The sequence below is a fragment of the Trachurus trachurus genome (assembly GCF_905171665.1).
Source record: "Trachurus trachurus genome assembly, chromosome: 1".
Taxonomy (NCBI): Eukaryota; Metazoa; Chordata; class Actinopteri; order Carangiformes; family Carangidae; genus Trachurus; species Trachurus trachurus.
In genome coordinates this window covers 12983984-12994595 of record NC_139891.1, presented here as the reverse complement: position 1 = coordinate 12994595, position 10612 = coordinate 12983984, and the positions used below count along the sequence as shown (strand labels likewise).

Genomic DNA, 10612 nt, shown 5'->3' with positions numbered 1-10612 from the left:
CTTTTCTGTTTAAAAGGGCTTTTGGGTGCTAGATACAGTGGGATGTGACTCTCCTCTCATTTAACACTGTTTTTGCCTCGACCCCCTCGGGTCGATCAAGTGCCACTTGATGTTCTCATATGTTGTGATCTGTACTATTACTATGTAATATGCACAGTACTTTCTTTATTTTATTGCGTTTTGTGATGTAGTGTATGATGGTTTTATCTATGATGTGAAGCACTCTGTGTATTCGTACTGAGAAGGGTGCTATACAAATAAAGTACTTACTTACTTACTTACTTACTTACTTCATAGGCCTACATTTTTTCATATGATTTCACAGTAGCTGCCAAACTGTTATGAGCTCTTATGGGAGCCAACAATTACCTTTTTTTTTTTTTTGCTTTATTTTTCTTAAGAAAGTGGTGTGGGATAATACATACATTTCACTAAATACACTCGCAAACACAATGTGTAAAAATAAATAACTATAATTTCAGCTCATCTACATTTCTAATAAAGCACGGCTCAATAATATTTGAGCTATTTTTACCAGGCAGGCAGCCTTGCAGTTGCTGTCGGAGGGGCTGGCCGGGCCTGGCCGGGCCTGGCTCTTCCCTCCGTGGATACGACAGCCCGTAGCTCCGCCCCTGCTCCTCCGCCGAGCCGCAGCCAGTCAAGGATGTTGGAAGAGAGAAAGAGGGAAGTAGTAGACGGCGCTGGTGGACGACAAGTAGCCCGCAGTACCGCAGGGTTTCGGACATACACCCGCTGCGAATGAATAATAAGCCACTTGTTTCTTCTCGGAGGTGAGTGAAACGAGACTTTTATTTTATTTTAAAGACCCCGCGGTTGTTCTTTGTGCACCGCTAGAAGTTGACTTGTGTTTGGAGCCATGCTAATTATCTAGTTTGAAGATATAAAAAACGACCGTGTGTAAGTTGTGTGACAGAGGGAGCGTGTTATTATCTGTAGACCGTGTTAGCTTTATAAAGGCGGACACATTAACACTGTTGGTGGCAAAAAGCTCATAACCGACGGTTTCTCCTGACGTCAGCCGAGCCGCGGAGCGCGAGCGTGTCCCGGCAAGCCCCTTTGTTACCGGGACCGTGCCAAGACCATAATGCATATCATATTCCTCCTTTCTGTTGTCCCTTTTAAGGGAATTATGGGTACCATGTGCCGTCCTTCTGGTCTGCTGCTTCACCCTACTCATGTGTTTTCCAGAGTATGGAGGAGGGTGTGTTCAAACGCCGCGCTAAACCCCAGTTTAATGAGGATTTAATGGACATTACCGAAAGTGACGTTTACAGCAGAGCTATGCACGGCATAGGAAGAAGTTTAGGTTTCACTGTCGCTTATCTTTAAAACACATCGATTTTCAGTGGTTGCCAAAAATAGACATACAGTCCACTGAGCCACTGAACTAGCCTACTGCTGCTTAATGTAAACAATGTAAGTTATAGGAGTGACGTTTGCGTCTTTGCTGTCTCTTTCCACCTCCCTGTGAAAGTTCACAATCCTGTAGGCTATCTGTTTCTGTTTAGCAGCAGTTCTCATACGGGTCTGTTGAGGATAAAACCATATCAGATGTTTCACTTTGGGCTGAAGCAGAGGCATGTGCAGCAGTGGGACTGAAAATGGAAAAACACGTGTTTTCACATACCTGTCAGAAGAATTTTATTGTCAGATGATTTCTAAACAGTGAAAACAGGATCAAATTGTGGGCCAGTGTGTGGCATAGTTTATCTCCTGTCACCAGTTATTCTGATGTGCTGAATGATGGGCTGTAGTTGATAAACAGTAGCTACTACTCTGCAGGGAGTTCAGGTCAGTTCACTTAGCTTACTGTACTTACATACACTTATTACATACACTTATCACATAGCCTATCACAACATCATAGCAGTCTTTATTCTACCATATCTGTTGATACTCAAGGTAAGATTATAAAAACATGAAGTCATGCTTATCCCCCTCATTTCTTCTTGTTTGTTTATTTTTAGAATAAGTGGAGAGGGAGTTTCTGTTGATGTTGACTCACTTGTTCATGGGAAGGTGCTTGTCACACGCAGCCATTGAATACAACCACTACTTGAGATAACTCAAACACAGATCAGTTTCAATTTGAAAAGTAATTTAAAGGAAGTTGCCATACCAGAAAACTTGTCTTAACAAGCAAGAATTATGTTAAATAATCATAATAAGTCTATGAACTCTTGTTCATAGTGATCTTTTTATAGTGTATTTTCGTTTCTATTTATCTCTCAGTATTTCAAAAATGCAGTTTGCCGTTCACTTTGCACAATACAGTAAGAAATACTCACATTGTTCACATTTTTTTAATGTTATCTTTTCAAAATATCAAAACAAAGCAAAACATCAGACTACCCATTTACTTGAACTAGTCCTAAATATAACCTATGGGTGTAGGGTTTGCAAACAGGACTTCCCTGCCCTCATTGAATGATTTTATCTTGTTTTCACCCACCCCCAGTGAACTACTGTAACAAACAAGAGGAAGCACCGAAGCAGCGAGTAATGGGGTGTTTTTTAGTGGTGTTTTCCATTGCAGTCGCATCATACTGATGTTCAGCAACTGTGAAGAAACACCAGAAAAAAGAGGAACATCACTGAAGGTTGTACAGTACGTTAAACAAAATGCAGTCATGTCACCCAGTCGCTACATTTTCATGGTTGAACTCGCATGTTGTTCACCAGCTGTACACCTGTCAGACTAAGATCCTGCAAAAATCAGAAAGTTTACAGTCTGTAAGAAAACACAATTTCAGCCATAAGCATAACACTTGATCAAAATCAGAGAGGAGGCTCTGTCTTTACTGACAAGGCACATATTTGTGCATCCTGTTCTTGATATTCATGTTTCCAAAAATAAGGTTTTGTTTGCTGTTAAATCTGGTTTTGAACAAATTTAGCAGATTTCTCTAGAGGTTGCCAGATGGTGTCTGTTGATTTTCAGGGCCCTTAATTGATTTCCTGGCAGTCCCCCTGAAACTGTGAAATGGTTTTAATAGATTGATTGTTGCCTCTTCTGTAGACGTTAGGATGCAATAACAGGGTGTGTATCTGCACAGAGGTTTTAGTGTTTTTTCATCGGTACCTTCCCAGTAACAGAGAGGAACATGGAGCTGCATGGTGTACAACTACTTTTGTTGTTCTTTGGGCTTGTTTTGCCTTTATGAGGCAGGACACTGTGAGGGACTGGGGAGCAGGGAGAGAGACTGGGGGAATGGTCGTCTCGTTAGGGATTCGAACTGGTAATCACTGCTTTGTACAGCTCTAGCTACTCGACCACCATGCAACCCATCCCCCCTTTCTTTTCATTAGAAATTTGTAAACCCCAGGCTTATTATTCCCTTGCATTCTGTGTCTTCCAGTCCGTCACATTGTCACCATCAAATCGCTCATCACTTCCCTTTAGAGCTTTCCTTCCATGATCTTATCTGTTTTGAGCCGTGAACACGCCCAGAAAGTACAGTGCCCGTTTTCTTTTATACAACAGCCCACTTCAACAGGAGTATCAAGCCGCTGGCTGGGCTGCTGGAATTTTTTCTCTGCGCTCCCATGCCAGCCTTCGTTCCACAGTGCATGACACATTATCTAAAAAATATTGGGTCACTCCGGAAATGTTTTGAAACCCACAGAGTCATAACCCTTTAAAGGTTTTTGGCTGTAAAACTTCCAAGATACAAAGATAGACTAGTTAACATTGTGGTATTGAAAACGCTTTTTCTTGTGTTTCCTGCCAGATCCCGGAGGGGACAAATTGTCTCTACTTGAGTCTGGCACTGCAGTTTTTTTTTTTTTTTGTGACAGTACAGTATGCTACTTTGTCTGTCTCAGTTTTAATAGTTACGCTGGGCTTCTTGACAAGAAGAACCTCTCTGACAAAGCCCTCAGGAGTTAGCCGTTTTGGGTGATACATTTCCACGCATGTCTGCATGCACTTGTTGCACCAATGACGGAGAGAAAAACACAACGTGTGCACTCACTGTATGAACATTAGTGGATTGTGAGGAACTCTTGGACCAGGACCAAGCGCAATACTCTTGCTGAGGTATTTGCAATAGAGGCTCACTGTCTTGCGGGTTTGGGCATGCTGGCTCTTGGAAAATGGTGCAAGAACATTTTAAACTGTTTCAGGAATGATTGGTTTGAAGCCAAGGTCCTCTTCAAACGCATCTGAATCATTGTCTTCGAAGGACTTTGAGAAGGAACTATTGATTTGTGTGAGGCACCAAACTGCTATTATGAAAAGCTAAAGAAAGGCAGTGTGATATGTAAAGAACCATAATTTGGTCCAGAGAGTCATCAACATGAGAAATTGTGGCTGGAAGTGAGGAATGAGTGGGCAGTTTCGTTTGTTGGTCTGACTATTCAAAAGCGTACGAACACACAGACACACACCACTGAAACTCACACTCTCCTACACGTTTACTAACATTCAGCTGATTAAGGTCCTGCTGTCATAATTATGATCAGTTCGCACACTAAACGCATAGCGACTGTGCAGGCGGATCAAACCAGTCCGCCTTTTTTAAAACATGTGTGAAGGTTATCTCTTGGATGTTATTTCAATTCTACCATAAAGGCGGACTGCCATAAAAAGGCCTTGTTAAAGCAACACACTCCTTCATTCTCAAGGCGGTCTGCCTTGAGTTGGCTGCCGGCCTGTGTATTGTAAGGCTTTGTCACGCTCCTTTCTGGTCTTCCAGTTACAGCACAGGACAGGAACAAAAGCACTGTTAGTCGAGATGGATAGATCCCTTCAGGAAAACTGTGTTTATCAAACGTAGAGATGGGAACGACATTTAGCTTTTCGTAAGCACTTAACTCCTGTATAATTTCTGCAACCACATTGGCTTGCTGTTTTGTAGTGTGAGCCTGAGTCTCAGTCTCTCAGTTTTCCAAATAGAGGGACTGGGGGGAATTTTTAACAGTAGTGTGTAGGCGATGTGGCCAGGAGGAGGGTACAAGAATAAAGACAATGAATATCCACTCTCATGGTGTCCTGGCCAGTGGTCAAACGTAAGATTCATAGTTGAGTAGTTTTACTGCAGTGCTGTCACAGAGAAATTCTACTTTACATTGCTAATCAAAAAACCACAACTTAACTTTGTGTTACAGCAATTGTCCTGTCCTGGTTCCCTGCATTACTCTTGTCCCAGAGCCACTCTCAGTCAGAGGAGGCATTACAAACAGACGTCAACAGAGCGTGATGCTAAAGTTACTGCAGCGTGCATGGAAACCATAAACTGAAGATGAAAGTGAGAATGGGGCAAAAATAGGTGTCAATGAGTCACCAGTGATCATTCAGTCTCTGGAGAATGACAGTAGTGTAATAAGTCTGGGCATGCCAGGGTGTTACCATAATATTCTTAAATCATCCCTTGCAGACAAAGAATGCCATTCAGTCAAATGCCATTTTGGTCAAAAGACAGATATTTTGTAAGCGTCAAGCAGTCAAGGAAGTTAGGTGGCTGTACATTTTTTGTAACCTTTAGATTTTGTATATGTTTTTTTTTATTTGACTGAATTAAAGTTGCTGGAGTGAAACAATACTTGATGTCTAACCAAAGTGCTAAAGTGTTAGGCCTTGGGTTTTGACTGCCACTGTAGACTGACAGTCTCTCTTTGTACTGTTCCAGTAAACGCTGCTACAGTGGGCAAGTCCCACGTACAAACTGACACTTCGGTAGTGGTCCACACACTTACTGACTGTGTGAAACATAAAGTCTGTGTAAGCATCATCATTACATCAACGCTGTCATTACTCATACAGTACTAAAGAAACAATGATCATTTCCGCCATTGTTCATCCTTCACTACTTGAGTCTCTGATGTCTTTATAGATTTAGTCTCACTTCCTCTCAGTAACTGCATGTATGAAGTCAAATGTAACAGATTTTCCAATTGATGTGTCCATGTGAAAATGTGCTATGGTGTTGCCAATTGCAATTGTTCTGTATTGCAAAAGTTAAGAAACATGTGTTGGTTAACCTGAAGAGCACTCATCTCATTTAAAAGGCTGTTAAATGGTATTTTTGTTGAAATGAACGCTCTGGTAAACTAACAGTTACGTGTTTTTGTGTATCTCCCCGTCAGAATCTACGAGGGAAGATCTACGTAGACTTTGGTGGACGTTAAGAAGAAGAAGTGATGAGGCATTTATCAGAAGGTCAGTTCCTCATTTAACCTCCCAAGAGTTTCAGAATAAAGCCAATAACAGCTCTGTAACAACTGCTATTTCTGCTGTACAGTTGACACACTTCAATACTGTCATCATAGAATGACTCAGTGTTTTAGTGTTGGACTGTACCAGTGTACAGGACCCTGTCATCTTGAGGTCAATTATGCTTATTATGAATACTGTAGTTGAATAAAATGTGAATAGGCCTCCAAGTGTCTGGACAAAAAAAGGACGTTGTGTAATCTTGTCTAGTGCTCAGGATTGCTTTACACACACTTTGTGACACTGGCGTGAGGCCAGTGTCAGGAACACCGCCATGTGACACTTTATGATCACAGCCTAACCCAGGGGTGTTAGTGTCTCATTGTATTGTAGCCTAATCTCTTGTTGTAATGTTTGATCTTAAAAGCTAAAGTAATCAAAGCGAAAGAGTTGGACAAAATTAGAAGAAAACTCCTGATCTGCAAACTGAAGGAACGGTTGTTGGAGTGATTTTCAAATGTGCAGTACATGTTTCACACACAGTTGCATGTCTGTATAAAAATGTATGCAATATCATAACTGAATCAAATGCTTGAACTACTCTGTAAGATATAATGAGAAATTCCCACATAATTCACAAGTTCACAACCCCACCTCACAACACAAACAAACACTTTTTCATCCTCTTCACAACCCTTCTCATTTGTATTGTATCAAGTATTCTCTGGTCAGTGACAAGGGCTACACTTGCAGTTGTTGATATCTGTTACTTCCTCTACCTCTCAAGTAGATTTGAAGCTTATTGAGCTAGTACAAGTTCCTCTGGCAAGTCTCTTAAATGCTTAAAATGGAAAAGTAGAAAGACTGAGCTTCAGCCTGGCACTCAAACAGCTCACACTTCTCACCACACAGTAAGCAGCAACAGCATCCTTTTTACTGATGTGGAGGCGCGTAATGCAGTTTCTCAACTGTTCCTCTGCCTCAGATGTGAGAAGAACGCCCAAAATACATAGCGAGTGAGTCGGGCTGATGTCTCAGTTTTTTGAGACATGTGATACCAACGGGTATGAAACTGTATCTCCTAAAGGCCTCATGATATTAACAGTATAATCCAAGAAAACCTATTGTATAATTATTGTTTATGCTATTTTTACATTCAACACGTGTTGACAATCATAAGTGATTATGAATATGATTTATAAAAATACAAATTTCTGAGTTAATGAGCAAAGTCCAGCCTGTCGGGCTTAACAAAGACAACACTGTCTTGAACATCACAGAAATGGGAATACACACAAACAAACTGGCACATTCTCAGGGCAGGTTTCCCCTGTGGGAAGAGACTACCATGGTGACACACTCTCAGAGGAGTATGTGATATCCCTAAACACGAGGGGGTGGAGGACACACACACACACACACACACACACACACACACACACACACACACACACACACACACACACACACACACACACACACACACACACACACACACACACACACACACACACACACACACACAAAGAGGACAGTCAAGTAAGGACCTGTTTAGATGAACCAGTGAATTAATAGACCACAGTGAGGCATAGATATGCGGGGGCACTTGTTCCATGTCATGTGATGACATTAGCTATGGATGATGACATGCCTCTTCGTTGCTCTGACATGTGACTCTGGTATCTGTGTGAGTAAGTCCACATGTTGCTCCCACCCTCCTCCCGATATCTGAGTTTTAAGATTATTTAATCGTCTTTTTTTCTTCATATGCCAAAGAGTTTATTTTGGCTTTTCATTGTCTTTTCATTTCTTGTCATTCTACCCACGGTTATAGAAACACAACTGAAGCTCTACATATTCTGCTGTGTGTAATTTATCCAAAAAATTTTAAATTTGAATGTAAAATTTCACATGAGCTACACACTATACGTATACATCTGAGTGCACAAATGGTTAATGGTTAGCTTCAATGTTTATGCAGCAAACATGCCCCTGTGGTACTCCTGCTCTCTGACATACTGTAGCAGAGGAAAAACATGGACGTGGATTCAACAACTGAGCTTTTTGTTGGTGGGCTTGCTGCTTAAAATGGACCATTGTAACCTGTCATTGATCACATATCAATGAACTACCGTATACTAAATATGAGCCCAACAGAAAAATGGTCTTACCTACAGTACAGTGGTGCCACAAAACAATGAAATTCAACTACAAAGACTTTGATGCTGAACCATCAGTCATCGTCACTCCGATACCTAGCATACTATTTCTTATTGTTACTCAATAAATACATAATTGAATGAGTAAAGCATGTTAAGGATCTGGACCCTGGAATCTGTAGTTTGACACCCAAGCTCTATATGTTAGTTAGTTAGTTAGTTAGTTAGTTTAATTTATTGTCCACGTGTGGAAATTTGTTTTTGGTCTCATATCATGACCCTTCCAATTGTACTTGGTGTAGGGGTATAAAGTATGATGTATGAATAATGTAATATAAAATAATATATTTCTATGTACTGCTAAAATGTTAAAAAGCTTCAGTTTCCCTGGTTAAGGTCTCACATAGGCTTGTAGTTCAGTATATTCTACCGTTATCTTCCCTCTGATGAACACAATCTGCAGTCCATCCCCATCAGTTTTCCCATGTAGATGCTAACAACTGCCTGTCTGCACCGATAGATGCGGTCAGCAGCAGTCTCTTTGCCACTTGAGCGCTCTGTCCATTAGCCAAATTCCTTGCTATTTCATTATCTAAGTGGATGAGTTCCAGCCCCTACCCACTGCACCACTAAACCACAGGTTAGATTGCCAGTAGCCTCCTCTCTGTCCCACGAGGACCGAATCAGGCTTTATGCCCAAACATTAAATATTTAACATACCTAATTGAAAACACAGTGAGTCCGAAGTGAAAGTTGCGCCTCTACTAGCACAAAGGTAGTATAGAAACGCTGTTTTGGGGCGTGAGGGAAAGTAAGTGACGCAGCCTAATTGTAAAGCCCTGTGTTACTGTGTGTTGGCTCTGTAGTGGAAACTAGGCTATTGACTGAGGTGGTGTCAGATTTCTCTGCTGCTGCCATTCCTGCTGCAGACACTCAGGGTCTCGCATTGATTTTGTTTAAAACCACAACTCTGGGACAACTTCAAGGCTTTCAAGACCGTAATGACATAATGGATGTGTTGGCCAAGGAGTGTGACACTATAGGTTTATGACTGCAATGCCTTTTGGGTCTTCTGGAAATACTGCAATGCTGCGAGACGCTCTGAGTTCCAGGAATAGACTCGGTTGTTGCGCCGCTGTTGACTATGATTTGGTAAAGAGCGGCAGACAGAGATAATTAAGTTTGGCAATATTATTCTGTCCCTAAGCAGACAAAGAGACAGGTAATGAGTTTTTACATCAGCTGGACTAAGATATAACTTGTGTGTTGTCTGTGTGGGTCAAAGTATGTGCACAGATTCAGATATGTGATGTGTAGTTTGGAGATGAAGATTGTTTGGCACAATGCAGTTGATCATCATTCCAGTGGAACTGGGTATTGTTTAGGTGTATTTGTATTGTAGACATGATGATTATGTGATGATCTCACTCAGGAACAACTTTTATTAAATACAGACGTAAGAACAATCCTCAACCACCACATCACCATGTGTTCAGATCGTGTTTTTAACAAAAGGACGTGCACCGTTGTTTTAAATTCATACAGCAGAGGAAGGGGATTACTAAGCACCTCGAGGATACATGATTATTGGAGAGCCCTATTGACCCCTGTAACGTGATGTCATCGGGTGTCACTCCCAACAGCTTAACAGCTGGTGTATCAGTTGCTTTTTCATTAGTGGTTCAAGTGTTTACATTAGGTTCTACTGTATCGATGTCTGAGTTTTAGTTGGCAAACCAGTTCCCTGAATTATTGAATTATTGTAGTGTCGGCTGTTTTCAATAATGTATGCTGAAAGTATTGCTTTTAAAGTTTTTTTGTTTTTGTTTTTTTGGGGGGGAGGAGGGGGGCTTTGCCTTTAATCAATAGTAGCCTATAGTAGTAGACAGAGACAGGAAATGGGGAGGCAGAGAGAGTGGGAATGACATGCAGCAAAGGGCCGCCCAAGTCGGGATTCGATACGGGGCTGGATGCGGCGAGGACTGGCCTCTGCACATGGGGCGCCTGGCCTGCTCTACCAACGGAGCTAAACAACGCCCCTAAAGTATTGCTTTTAATGCCAAGATTTCCCCTTTAATATATCTCTCTGGGCAGTTCAGTAATGAGTAAAGACTGCATTTATCATCATATTTTTTTCATCTATGTGATTTTGATTGATTATGTGTTAAAGTCACTGGATAAGCTGAAGGTATATATCCATCTGGTTATTTATTCAATGAATGGTTTACTGAGTAAAAAAAAAGTGCTACACCCTGATGAAATGTCACAATATAAAATC

The 10612-nt window shown here is 41.3% G+C and overlaps 1 protein-coding gene across 1 annotated transcript in view; it reads left to right on the top strand.

Annotated features, from left to right (window-relative positions):
* Positions 1-666: 666 nt before the first annotated feature.
* The window catches only part of LOC310989735 (inactive rhomboid protein 2-like), a 29710-nt gene continuing 19764 nt past the window's right edge, over positions 667-10612 (top strand). Inside the window, exons 1-2 of the mRNA XM_083976882.1 lie at positions 667-791; positions 6109-6181. The gene's annotated coding sequence lies outside the window, so the exon portion shown is untranslated. The remainder of the gene's footprint in view (positions 792-6108; positions 6182-10612) is intronic.